Raw genomic sequence first — 15,447 nt, forward strand, 5'->3', positions numbered from 1 at the left:
TCATACTGATGTAAAAGAATGGTTGAATACTTAAAGAAGAGTAGGAGAAGAGACAAATCTGCTATGCAAAAGATTTCCAAATAATTTATATAGATACTGTGCCCTCAGGAGGAAAAGCATAAATCCATTTCCTAAGACGGGGCTATGCATAGTGTCTTTTCTTCCAAAGACTGAAATAGAGAGTATAAAAAAGGTTGGGTGGGAGTAACTTTGCAGTGGAGAAACTTGACAAATACTACCTTAGAGAGATGATTAAGATTAACATCACCAATGATAAATCATGTTAATAATGCATATCCTTGGTATGATATGATGAAGATTTACCTCTGTGCTATTCCTCCCTAAAGCCCAAGCCCAGTCTACTCAAGAGGAAAACATTAGAAAATTCCAACAGATCAGTATCATCCAAAATACCTGAAAAGTGCTCCTCAAAACTGTCAAGTCCATCCAAAAAAAATAAGAAAAATCAGAGAAAATGTCACAGGCAAGAGGAGTCTAAGGAGACATGACTAAATGTAAAATCATATCGTAGATGGGATCCTGGAATAGATGAAGGATACTGGGTGAAAAAAAATAAGGAAGTATGAATAAACTGCAACTTTAATAATAAGAATTACATTTGAAAACAGCTCATACAGCTCAATAACAAAAAAATAAACAACCCAATCAAAAAATGGGCAGAAGACCTAAATAGACATTTCTCTTAGACATTTCTGACATGTTCAACATCACTAATTATTAGAGAAATGCAAATCAAATCTATAATGAGGTACCACCTACACCAGTCAGAATGGCCATCATTAAAAGTCTACAAGTAACAAATGCTGAAGAGGGTGTGGAGAAAAGGGAACCCTGTTATACTGTTGGTGGGAATGTAAATTGGTACAGCCACTATGGAGAACAATATGGAGGTTCCTCAGAAAACCAAAAATAGAATTACCATATAATCCAGCAATCCTACTCCTAGGCATATGTCTGGACAAAACTATAATTTGAAAATATACATGCACCCCAGTGTTCATTGCAACACTATTTACAGTAGCCAAGACATGGAAGCAAACTAAATGTCCATCGACAGAGGAATGGATAAAGGAGATGTGGTACATATATACAATGAAATATTACTCAGCCATAAAAAAAAGAATGAAATAATGCCATTTGCAGCAACAGATGGACTTAGAGATTATCATACTGAGTAAGTCAGAAAGAGAAAGACAAATACCATATGTTATCACTTATATGTAGAATCTAAAATAACACACAAGTGAACTTATTTACAAAACAGAAACAGACTCACAGACATAGAAAACAAACTTATGGTTACCAAAGGGGAGAGGGGGTGGAGGAGGGATAAATTACAAAGAAAGAAAACAATTATATTTGATCATTAATTATAACAAGTGTACCATACTAAGGTAAGATGTTATTAGGGGAAACTGGGTGTGGGGTAAATAGGAACTCTCTTTACTATTTTCTCAGTTTTGCTGCAAATCTAAAGCCATTCCAAAAAATAAAGTCTATTTTTAAAAAGTTAATATGGCAAAAGATAGGTTCAGAAAAAGAAATAAGGAAAACTGAGAAAAATATTGCCTCTGATAAAAAGATGTAGAAAAATTCTTAGTCATTTAAATCTCTGAAGATACTGAACTGCAAAGAATATGAGTGAAATGACAAATAATCAAGTGTATTTTATATTGTACAGAATATTTCATATTATTAATAACTAGTACATTCACTAAAAATTATATTCTCTTAGGTTTTTAAAATATATATATATGTAAACATTGATTTTACTGAATTTGCTAGTTTGTGAACAGACTGTTATGGCATATATTTCCAAGATTTGAAGGAGTTTTTATTACTAGAAATTATTTTTTGGCCACTAGAGGAAATAACAGCTTCTGAAAATGATATATTCAAAGTTAAAAATTGTTTAGGATTATATTAAATAATTTAATACTATGCTGAATAATCTTTATTCCTTCTGTATATTCATGGAGTGCGATATTTTTAGACTCTGCATATAATTTACATAGTTTATCAAAATTATATATGTCTGCAATAGGTAAGCTAATTTTCCTTGCTTAAAAAGTTCTGAGAAATATATGAAAAAGAGAGAGAGAGAGAAGCCCCTGACATTCAGAAGCTGGTCTGACAGTCACATCTAAGCCATTTATTCTCCCATTTGATAAACAATTTCACAATATACCAATTTCAGACAAGGTTACTCTGAGACACAATCATGAAAAACAGCAAGGCCACTTCATAATTTTGTCTAAGAACAAACAAAAACATGGTAACTCCACCACCCACAAGAAAACACTCTCCTTGTTCAGACACTAAATGAGTTCCTGCTACTTCTTTACCCACAGCACTGCCCCTGCTTTCTGACAGTGTTCATTCCTGAGGGCCGTCTCTTCCTTACACCCTTTCCCAAATCACCCAACCAGAATTTAAATCCCATCGCAGATTCTTTCTCACACCCTCTTATAAGAAACTCCACGTTCCTCCATGGTGTATGCTCTCCTTTGACGAGGTGAGTACCTGATTTGTTCACATCTGGCATCACAAAAAATAGAGAACCTTTACAGTTCAGAAGATCTAATCAGCAAATTCTCTCTGTAAATTACTTACCGTTGGAAAAAAGTTAGCATACTAGTTCTTTCAGGGTATTAAAATAACTACTAAAATAACTTCTCAACAGAGTTTATTATAATAAAAAACACTTTTTTTGGTAACTGCAGAGCAGATTGCCATCTTTCTCGTCCACTTGGCCAGATCTTCCCAGCCACTAAGCTTGTCCTGTTTTCCCCTCTGTCTTGCGTCTTGCTGCTCATCGCTCTGTTTGACGTCTCCATCTATAAAGCGTGAGCAGTACCAACACAGAACAGCCTGTTACAGAGGCTTAGTTCTTTATCAAGGCAAAGATTCAAAGATTCCCGAACTGTAAGAAGGGATCAGATCTACAGTAAGAGGCTGCCAGAACATAAATAGTAACCCTATGTGTGCTTTAAAGTAGGCTGTGGTGGTTAGAGTATAACATGAAAATGTTATGCAAAATGTTTATTCTTGTTTTGGAAGGACAAAATTCAAGGATATTTCTTATCCTTTCTTCTAATGATTCTAGAGGTTCTCTAGTGCATTCAATTTTGTATCTAACTCTTATGCTAACAGTTTGTGTAATATTGGGCAGCTATATAAATAGTTACTCAGTTTCTTTCTCCTTTAATAAGTATCCATTGCTTTAGACAAACTGGACTGAACAATGTTCTTAAAGGAATAATTAAAAAAAAAAACTGGGTATCTAGTTATTAATCAATTTGTCTACTTATCTATCATTTATCTGTTCATTCACCCATCAATCCATTTATTCATTAATCTATCTAACTTATTGATTGCCTGTCATTTATCTCTTATAGTTGAAGTCCTTGCTTTGTTGGTTTATCACCTGTGTCATGTGATTTGGAGTAGGTTACCTCTCTAACCTCATCTCACACCACTCTCCCACTCATTGGGCTCCATCACAGCTGGCAAAGTCTGATCTTAGGAGCTTTGCATTTTCTCTCTAATGCCTGGAAAGCTGACAGATAAGTATTTGGCTTTCATTCTGCTTTTCTTCAGGTCTTGAGTCATGTGTTACCTCTTCATGAGAATTTCCTTGAACCCTTCCTAAAATTATGTCCCTTCTCCATGACACTTCCTATTCCTAATTCTCTATTTCCTTCTTCTGCTTAAAACAAATATTATAATTGTTTTATTTATATATTTTACTTATTTTGTCTCTTTTTCCTCAACTAGAATGTGAGCTCTACTAGGGCAGAGATGTCTGTTGGTTCAGTGCTGCTTCCCCAGTGTCTAGAATGGAACTTGCCCATAGAAATCCACATTAAAAATTACTTGGACTCATGGAGCTCTTGAGAAGATAAAAAGACATGGTGCAAGTAAGGTGCTTGCCACTGAACCTGGTACAGACTATAGACTAAATAGATGGTACACATTGTCTTGTATTATTTTGTATAACTTCATTCAGAGAACACTTACCACCACCATGAAACTCAAGTACTCATCATTCTCTTGGAGGGTATTATTATTATTAGTTATTTAGTTGTTATTAGAGAAATTACTAGGTTTTAGTTATAGACTATATATAAATATATATATAAATATCCACAGATACTAGACATACATCATTATATTTTTACAAGAAAATATATTTTGAGTAACTTACCATAACTATGAGGTTATGACTTAAGTAACACATGACAATAAGTTTCAGTGGCATTTGCATAACTATAACTCAATCATAATATTCATAATCAAGTCAGAATCATTGTAGATAAGTATAGCTTTAATGAATGCAGTTAATTAACCTTAATTTACAAATGAGTGTATTTAAATAATAATTTTGAACTTTCACCTAGTAGAGAAAAGCAACACATTATTCTCTATCAATTTTAAATAAAGTATCAGCTCCTTATAGAGTTAATTCATCCACTTTTTCTTGGTGTTGGAATATAAAATAAAATTCGTATACTTATCTAATGTGACATAAATAATAGGAGTGACATCTATGATGATTAGTCATATGATTGCCTATGCCTCTTAAAATTATAAAATTGTAGCTTCCAGTCAGAAAACATTTCATGTATTAAAAGCATCACCAACCAAAATATAAATCATGAGTTGTGGTACAACTTGAATGGAAGACGTGTATAGTATATACATGGAGGTAATGCATGGTAGTTTCTAGTATCTGGTTTATATCAGGGACAATATTATGAAACAACTAGATAATTTTTGGTGAAATAAAAAAAGCTTTAAATAAAAAGTTTAAAGTGCTAATAGCCTTGTCTTTTTAATTTACCAAGAATGTGGATCCATAAGTCAAAATGCTTCTCTTTTAACCCTGTAAGTATGACTTTGAGTAAATCACCTCACCTCTCCAAGCTTAATTTTTCTCTTATTTAAAACAGCAATAATATTATAATCCACATAATCTTTATACATATAACATTATCCACATAAACCTTTTTAAAAATAAGTATTTAATAAATAATAGTACTAGTAGTAGTTATAATCATAGTAATAGTATTCGCAACAGGGGAAAGACTAGCCTTACTATGATACTAAAGAACTATCCTTGATAGTTCTTTTCCTCACATTTATGAGTCTTGCACCTCTTGAAGGGGAGAATTACAAGGTGAGAAAGATATCCCCTTGTCCCCCCAGGTTGGGTCAGTCTTCTCTGTAGATCCCCCAGGAAGCAGCATTGCACCAACGCTGTGGCTTCCCAAACACAAACCTGGCATGAAATCTATTCCGTTTGTCCCAAATTAGATTACTATCATGATGTCTGTAAACTTATGGACATGTAATCTGTGTACAAGGAAAAGGAGGTGAATGTGACACCCATCTTGCTATTACTCTGCACACAGTAATACCTGATGTCTCTAAATCTTGGTCATTTTATGTATATCGTTTGGGTGGCTCTATCCCATTGACCAATCTAGTCTCTAATTAAAAGCACCTATACAAGGAGGTAACAGTTTGCTGTCCTACATGGAAAACAAAGAAGTTTAAAATCTGACATTATGCCCTTCTTTAATTGCTGGGTGAGGAAGTTTCCGCTCTAGGTATTCAAACAGGCCAGTTTCCAAATTAAATAGGGCTGAAAAACAAACTCATGGTGAGAAAAAGTACCACTTATGCAAGAAAATTTAGACTGTGACTTTATTTTACTGTTCCATTTTTTTTTAACATCTTTATTGGAGTATAATTGCTTTACAATGGTGTGTTAGTTTCTGCTTTATAACAAAGTGAATCAGCTATACATATACATATATCCCCATGTCTCCTCCCTCTTGCGTCTCCCTCCCACCATTTTAAAACATATTCCAAAAATAACTATTTCAACACTCAGTATCATTATATATAGGTATATGAGAATGGATACATGTGTATGTATGGCTGAGTCACTTTGCTGTGCACCTGAAACTATCACATTCCTAATCAGCTATACTCTAATATAAAATTAAAAGGTTAAAAAAATTATTATAGGTATATGAACTTTTTTTTTTTTTTTCTGATGGAGAAATCAGGGCATTTTATTGATGATGGCAACATACACGACTTCACGCTTAGGTAACGCGGGCGCGATAAGGCCCTAGCCCAGGCCTTATGCTTCTCCTCAGGATCCCTGGGGGCAAACTTCTCCTGCAGTTTCTTCCACATGCCTTTATTCATCTCCTTAAACTCTTCCAAGGTATCTGTGGACAGGACCAGTTTGTATTCTTCCAGGGACAGGCCACTGAAGCTTGTGTCTCTGGGGCGAGGGTACTTGTGTTTGTAGTAGTTTGAATGGAGAGGTACTAAGCTCTCGTACATCTGATCACAGGCCTCAGGCTCTGCAATCTGGGTGTTCTCTCCCTCCCGAAAGGCGTGCGCTACCCGCTCCCACTGATAAGCGCCCAAGTCCCGGCCTCATTTGGTCTTGTCCACTGGCCATTCCTCACAGAGTTTGAGAAAATTCTGGTAGCGGCTGGCCACCGTTTTGGGGCCTGAACTTTATTTTTTAAAGTGCTTTCAAGTCAATTTATCAATTCCCCAGAGATATAGGACACATTTAATTAACAGATATATTTTATAAATGATGGCACAGAAGAATGTGAAAATACTGAAGAAAGGAGAGACAGAGTCAGAAAGCTGGATTGGAGCAGATGAAAGAACAGATTTTGTTTTGGGACCACCAGGGATCTCTTCCAGATACCCAGTATCCCTTCGTGGATATCTGGCAGTTCTCAGCCATACTAAAATCTCCCATCTTCAGTTACTATTCTTATCTAGGGTATGATAGTTGATAAAGCTATTAAAAAGTCAGATTTAGAGTGGACCACAACAATGAATTTTAACTCATAATTCTGCTAAAAGTCTCCAAACCATCCACATTTTTCTTAAATTTTTAGTTTATTATTTCTATATTTTAAACCATTCATAATTTGCAGATATAGAGAATCTATACCAAAAACTCAGCAAAGTTTTTGGGTGAAATAGATCGTAGTGAGCCGTCACGTCAAAGTCAGTTTAACATTTTAGATTTAAATTGGCTTGAGAAATAGATATGCCAGTTATTATGGGGAGCGTCAAAAAGTATATGCTAAGGTTTCATTGAACAATATAAACCTTTTCCCCACATACTGAAAATTTTCTGATACATAAAATGACTTTTATTTTAAGATTGTCAAAATATGTATGTTTTCACTTGATCAATTTTAAGTACATTGCTTTATGAACATTTTTAAATAGGCTGTACTATTTAATTTTCCTCAGTATATTTCTCAAAATATTTTTATTTTGGCTTTGTTTTAATTAATATTTGCTTCTTAAGTAAATAAAATACCATTTGATGTGTTCACTTTCAAAATGATGAACAGTAGACAATAATGTTTTCTTTTTTTTAATTAAACAACTTAAAACTCACTCCTACAACTATATTTATCTTTCATCCATTCTTTCTAAATGATGTGTAATTCTCCTTCCTGTGCATTTATTTCATGTCATCTATCCACTCCCCATGTGACAGACACTTAATCTGACTCCAGTTTACCAGCTGAGCTGATAGGAGGGTGAGGCAAGTGAGGCAGATGGGGCACAACACTTAAGGAGGCACTTACTCTCAGGGTGAGTGTGCTATCCTGTACTCATGTTTTACATGACCTTTAGAGTGAGTGCCTCCTTAAAATCTGCACCTGAGTTGCCTCACTTACCTCAACTTAGTCCTCAACCAAGAACAAACACAATATTTCTTAGTCCACAACCAAGAACAACCTTTTACATGTCCCTTTTTGACTTTATATGAGGATAGATTTGGATTATATACCTGGTAAAAGAACAGATTTATCACAGGGTATGTGTCTACAAACTGACTCACTGGTACTAGATTACTTTCCAAATGTCCACAACAATCTACACTCCATTAGATGTGCGTGAAGGTTCCTATTACATTGTTGCGTTCTTAGTATTATTTAGTGCGCTAATGGCTCTAAAGTGATATTCTTGCTTTAATTTACATATTTATGATCACTAATGATTCTATGACTTCCCCTTATGCATGCTTGGTAGCTTTTTGGTTTTAATTTTTTGAAAATGCCATCTCATATCTTTCACACTTAGTTGTATCAGAATTGCTCTTTACAGAAGAATTTCTCATACTCTAGGTATTGATTCTTAGTTGACTTTAAGTGTCAGAAATATATGCCCCCAATCTATTATCTGTTTATTAACTTGATACATGGTGCCTTTCATTAAAATTGTTCTTTATGTAGTCAGATTTATTAATTTTCTTTCTTTTGGTTTGTACTTCTACATTTTTGTTTAAGAAGTTCTACTACCCTAGATAGTCTTCTAGATTTTCTTCTATTAACTTTATACTTTTACCTTTCAACTTTAGGTCTTTCATCTGTCTAGAGGCCACCATCATATGTGGTGTTAGCTAGTGTGAATGAATGGATTCTGATCACTCCTATTCCATTTTCTCCCAATGATAGAATTACATATCAAAGAGGCTGTAAGAACTGCCTCTAGAGGAGGACTATACATCTCTACCCCCATTGACTCTGGTGTTGCTCACATGAGTAAAGCAATATGGGCAGATATGAAATGGTGAAATGTCAAGCAGAGACTTTGAAAGGCATCAGGTATTTCCATTGGCTCTTCTTGCCTTCCTGCTATCCACCATGAAAAGAGCACGCCCCCAGTGACTGCAATGCCTTTCACCTCTGTTTCAGAATGAGAGATACAATGGAAAAACCCCAAATCCAAGCCTAGCTGATCTCAGCCAACCCACAGATTATCTAGTCCACGGGCAAGTAATATGTGTGCTACAATGAAATCTAACTAACAGATACACGAATCCCTTTTTACTTTCCTTCATGTAGATAGCCATTTTTCTGTCAAGATGACATGAAAAAGTGTAATAAATTAAAAGGTTTCCAAAAGATCTAAATAGCTATCTTATATAAAAGGATATAAAACTTCTCTATTCATATTAAAGAACAATTTCCCAGATGTCAAACTAATCATGAGCATCTTAAGAGGAAGTGGAGTTTACATTCACTGCTAAAGCACACTGCTACATTTTTCTAACAGGAGGGTACTTTGAGGATGTCAAATACATGCACAGTTCTCAACAAAGTGTACAACTGGGGTGTTGAGATCATAACGGTATAATGTGTACTTCGGAGGTTCATCTAAAAAACTGAAGTTAGACTCACTAACTGACAATTTAAGTTGATTCGTTAGAGTGACAAATAATCTCTCTAATTATAGGACCTATCTGTGTCTAGTCATTTTTCCTGAATATTGTCCCAAAACTTCCAGCAATATAGGTGGCCAAACCATAATTGATGGCCACAACTTTGACACTTAGAAGTGCTTTATTCACTACTCAGCTTCTTTATTATTTTAGTCATTTACTTTACTCAGTGATTTGGGCTCCCCTATTTATTAGTCTTAGAAACATACACAGGTACTGTTGTAGTCTACTGAGGGAGGTGTTATTATAAAATAACTCCACAGACAATTTTTTTCTTTCTTCTCTTTCTTGTATATCTTACTTCTTTCCACTTTTTTCCCTTATCTTCTAAAACACTATTTTCTTAGCTATTTAGGTCATAGCTCTGAAAATTAATTACTGCTTATATAAGATATTGCACAGATAAAGAGACACCTAAGTGAAAATGATTCTGTTGCTCTCATCCTAAACCATACCCCACAGTGAGTCAAAAAATTATAATAAGTATCTAATATATATTCCCTCATATTTGCATAATATATCTTAATTTCATTTTAATAAAGATCATTATCAATGAAGGAAGAATAATTGTATGACATCTCCCAATAGGCCCATAGAATACTATCATAATAATAATGATAAATATCATTTAATGGACAGTATGTGCCAGGATACTATACTAAATGTAGCTGTCATGATCAGGTAAGTTCTGCTGTAGTAACAAACAAATCCTGGAATATCAGGGACTTACTACTATAAAAATTTATTTCTCATTTAGGAAAAATTCAGTGCAGCTGAAATATGCCTCCATTTCCTGATGGCTGCCTTCCATGGTTTCTAGGATTGCCAAGGCAGGGCAAGAGAGAGATGCAACAGAGGAAGAAACACACTAACTCATAACTGCCGCAGACTAGAAGTGACACATCAGTTCCTCTTGCCGTCCTGCAGTCCCACACGGACTCTGAATTAGGCTTGTGAATGTGGTCATCCTGTCTGCCCAGAAAGTGAAAATGGTCTGTTGAACAATTAGAACTGTGTTCACTAAATGGATAAACTATGTTATCCATTTAAATCCATTCATAGTCCTATGAACCTACTCTCATGACTACTAATTACAAGCAATCTCACACTTTTATTCCAAAATCACGACTACTTTCTCCACCTGTCACCAGCTGAACAATCATGGGATTATGGGCAAAGTTTTAAAACGTAATGCATTCCCAGAAACAGATTAGCTCACTGGCCACCATTATGTGACCCAAGGACATTTAACCCCACTCCAGTATTTGCTATCAGACAAGGACTTCAGGAAACCCCTTTCCTTGGTGGAGGGCCACCATACCCAGAATTAGAAAGGTTTGGTGTTCACAGGTTCACTAGCCCTAACCATCCAGTGGAAATTGGAATAAATGGAAAGGTCCTAGCAGTCAGTATTACAATAATAATTTTAAACTGTAACATGAGGACTTTGGAAAGATGAAAATTTGGAAAGGGAAATGAGAAGACAGGAACGAGCAAAGAGACAAGAATGAGCAGTGATAGCCCAAAAAAAAAAAAAGTTGTTAAGAGATTCATTGAATTGAAAAAGAGCACAGCCTCTCACCATCTCTAAAAGTACAGAAGTTTGAAGACTTTTCACTCTCATTTTTCTTTCTCTCTTCCTGTCTTTTATCTTGCTTTGTTTTTTTTTTTTTTCTCTCTTCTCTGGCATTGGTCTTATTCACAATTATACAGAAGTATCATTGAAAAATTCTCTTGCTTTTAAAAAGCTTAAAAGGATAAATTCAGCCATCCAATTTAGGGAACTTGCCAGATTAATCTTTGTTAGGAGGGTAAAAAAATAATGGTAAATAAAAGAAACAAGTTTAAAAATTCAAGTCTCTCCCTAATTCTTGCTTTCTCCCTCATTCCTCCACCCTGACCTCCTTTCTTTCAGACACTCTCCTTTTGTCACCTCCATAAAAGGAGCTGAAGGAAAATCAGTCAATGACCTTCCCTCAGTGTGAGGGACAAAACTACAAAATCAGGCCTTTAATCTGAACCTCAGAAGAATGCGGGGTTTAGACAGGCACGTGCCAAGCTGCTGCACCCTGAGTCCTGACACACCTACATATCCCGCTATTTTTAGTAACAACATCAAAAGTAATTTCAGCAGTGGATAAAACCAAATGACTTCTTACAATATTACCATTAGAGCATTTTATGCTACCCTAAAAGAGGCACTAATTACCACAGGAAGTCAGGACAGCTTTATATTTTTCTCTCTAAATGACACAAAACATTGTAAGCACTATAGTTAGTATCATTTTGTCATGAGTTCTTTTTAGATTTAAATATACACCATTCCCAAGCTCATTTTTCAAAGCTCATGTTTGAAAAATCATGAATGACATATTTACACTATAAGCATTTCTTAAAAATAGACACAGGGAGTTTATTTCGGTCCCAAAACAAAAATGTTCACTTATGGTAAACAATCACCAGAGAGAGTTTCATATCCAAGCCTCCAATTTTCTACTTGATTCCTTGTCAGCAACAATGAAGTTTTCCAGCAAATGGAAAGAATTTAAACATGGCAACTTCCAATGGTAAGGCTACAAAAATTGTCTTCGTAGTGCAGGCACTAAACCTAGATAGCAGAGGAGAGAGTTTTATTTTATTGGATTATTACAAATTCATAGCCTTGAGATCACGGTACTTCTGGGATAGAATAAGATCAAGTTTAAATGTCTTAAAGTGTCCTTTTCTGTACTGTAGTTTACAAATTCTATAATGTCCTTCACACAGAATACTTTTAAGGAGAGATCAAAAAGTAAACAAATGAGCACCACATGCATTACATAAAAATTAACTCAACATTGGCTGCAAGGTATGTTAAATCATGGGCTGAATACAATTATACTTTGAATACAGTCTGTTGTTTCTTCCAGTTTATTCCTGTTCTAGGCAATTTCAAATCCATTTTTTAAATTTCAAAGCCAAGCTACAATTTGCCAAGTTATTATATTTTTATCACACAGCAATGTGACCAGTGGGTATTCAATGGGTACTAGTACAACAATAACAATAATTGTATGTTGGATTTGTGTAGAAGTTGAACAAATGTAACACAATTGCAAGTGAAAATATATTCTCATATATTTCTAATACAAAGAAATATAACTCTGAGCTTAGAGTCATTAGGTACTCAATATCATATAATTAGTAATGATTGACACAGAGACTTGACACAATTTTCTCACTCAAAGTCCAGGAATAAGAGAAAAAATTTATAAAGTAAAGTAAAAGAGCCTTGGTATTAAAATTTTAACCATTAGTTATAATAAATAGTAATGTAAGGTATAGTTTTATAAATATAATTTATGCTACACAACTATAGTAGTCTTGAAAAGAAATGAAGGAGTACAGGAAATTCTTACATGTTTGTCTCATTAGAAAGAATCTACATGTTGTGATTTCAAAATTTTTATCTCAGATCCTTTCCTTTAGTATTCCTTAAGGAAGTAAGATAGTGAAAAATAAGGAATATCATGCATTCATTCAACGCCAACTATGTGCCAGGCACTGTGCTCTTTGATTGGAACTCAAATGTGAAATGCATTCTCCTTACCTTTAAGGAGAGTGTTTTGGGAATAAGCAGAAAAATATACATACAATTCCAATTCAACATAATTATTATGAAATTTGTATGTAAAAAATGTACAAGAGCCTAAATACTTCTGTCTTAAAGCTTCTACTTGTCCTATCTCATAACAGCTTATTTACAATGTATTGCTTTTGAAGATGTCAAGATTACAACAAAGGATATAACTTTCCTATGAATTGTTTGTCATTTTGCAAACCAGGCATGAGTTTTAAACAAGGGGAAAAGCCAAAAAGAAAGTGACTGTATACTATTCTGTGAAATTATATTGCCAATCTCTTCCATGTGGCCTGGAATTAAATAGAAGAATTAGCAAAGATTATACATTAAGTTTTGTTGGTCATGCACTCTACAAAACTACCTGGCAAAATGGGTATGTAAAGATAAGATCCAGCTTATAGTTCATATGTAGAACTACACACCTTGGCATTGGGCCTTGTCCATAGGTTTTTGTCTAATTCAGGTAAAGGTTATTTATGGACTAATGACAGCCCTGAGTTTTAGGGCCTCTGTTTCTGGGCATGCCATCAGAAGTCTGCCCCTGTTAAAGATCCCCAGAGCTCGTTTCGGCACCACATATACTAAAATTGAGACAATACACAGAGAACAGCATGGACCCTGTGCAAAGATGACATGCAAATTTGTGAGGCATTCCATATTTTTCCATCTCATGTCCATGGATCAGAAGAATTAATATTGTTAAAATGGCCATACTACCCAAAACCATATACAGATTCAATGCAATCCCCATCAAAATACCAAAGGTATTGTTCACAGAAATAGAAGAAACAATTGTAAACTTTTGTGTAATTAAAAAAGACCCTGAATAGCCAAAGCAATCCTGAGAAAGAATAACAAAGACAGAGCCATCAGACTTCCTGATTTCAAACTGTACTACAAAGCTATAGTAATAAAAAACAGTATGGTACTGGCACACAAATAGACACATAGAGCAATGAAACAGAATAGAGAGCCCAGAATTAAATCATGGCATACATGGTCAACTAATATTTGACAAGGAATCAAAGAAAGGATAGAGGAGAAAGGATAGTCTTTTCAACAAACGCTTCTGGAAAAACAAAAAAACACATACAAACTATGAAATTGGACCCCTATCTCACACTACTCACAAAATCTAACTGAATATGGATCAAAGACTTTAACATCAGAACTGATACCATAGAAGAAAGTGTAGGGAAGAAGCTTATCAATCTTGGTCTTGGCAATGATTTTTTAGACGTGATGCCAAAAGCACAAAAAACAAAAGCAAAAATCAACAAATGGCACTACATCAAGCTCAAAAGCTTCTGCACAGAAAAAAAAACTAATTAACAAAATGAAAAGACAGTCTATAGAACAGGAAAAAATTTTTGCAACATATATTGGATAAGGAGTTAATATCCAAAATGTAAAGAACTCATACAACTTAATAACAAACACACAATCCAATTCAAAATGGGGAGAAGAACTAAATAGACATTTTTCCAAAGAGGACATCAAAATGGCCAAGAAGAACATGAAAAGATGCTCAACATCACTAATCATCTGGAAAATGCAAATCAAAACCACAATGAGATATCACCTCACACCTGTAGAATGGTTATCATCAAGACGACAAGAGGCAACAGGTGCTAGCAAGGATGTGGTGAAAAGGGAACCCTTGTACACTGGTGGTAGGAATGTAAATTGGTTCAACCACTATAAACAATATGGAGGTTCCTCAAAAATTAAAAGTCATCTACCACAGGATCAAGCAATTTTGGCTATATACTGAAAGGAAATAAAAACACAATTGTGACAAGATATATGCACTCCCATGTTTATTGAAGCAGTTTTCACAATATGATGACCAAAAAAATGGAAACAACCCAAATGCCCATCAACAGATGAATGAATAAATAAGATGTGATACATATACACAATGGAATATTATTCAGCCATGAGAAAGGAGGATATCCTGCCATTTTAGACAAGATGGATAGACCTTGAGCACATTATGCTAAGTGAGGTTAAGTCAGAGAATGACAAGTACTGTATGATATCACTTATATGTGGAATCTAAAAACAATTTAACCTTTAAAAAACAGAGAGTAAAATGGTAGCTACTAGGGGATGGGGGTGTAGGGAGGATAAGATTGATAATTCAAGGGTACAAACTTGATACGGGGAGTAAATAAGCAACAGAAATCTAATGCACAGTGTAATTAATATAGACAATAATATTGCACTATAATTATATAATTTGATAAATATTGCTACATTGGCAATCACATTACAGTGTATAAAAGTATCAAAGTAACATGCTGTACACCTTAAATTTACACGTTACATGTCAAATTTATTCAACTAAAAAAACAGACACATGTAATAATGGAACAGAATTGACAGCCCAGAAATAAACACCACATTGTATATGATCAATTAACTTCTGACAAAAGTGCCAAGAATATACAATGGAGAAAGGATAGTCTCTTCAATAAATGGTATTGGGAAAACTGGTCTCTTATCTTACACC

The 15,447-nt window shown here is 34.6% G+C and overlaps 1 long non-coding RNA gene and 1 other non-coding gene across 2 annotated transcripts in view; one reads left to right on the plus strand and one right to left on the minus strand.

Moving 5' to 3' along the window:
- Positions 1-15,447, minus strand: part of LOC133089844 (uncharacterized) — a 242,548-nt gene that overhangs the window by 14,118 nt on the left and 212,983 nt on the right. The gene's annotated exons all lie outside the window — the stretch shown is intronic.
- On the plus strand, positions 13,490-13,595 carry LOC133091584 (U6 spliceosomal RNA). The gene has a single exon (XR_009700923.1). It is a non-coding gene; the product is annotated as a U6 spliceosomal RNA (small nuclear RNA).

The sequence above is a fragment of the Eubalaena glacialis genome, chromosome 4 (assembly GCF_028564815.1).
Source record: "Eubalaena glacialis isolate mEubGla1 chromosome 4, mEubGla1.1.hap2.+ XY, whole genome shotgun sequence".
Lineage (NCBI taxonomy): Eukaryota > Metazoa > Chordata > Mammalia > Artiodactyla > Balaenidae > Eubalaena > Eubalaena glacialis.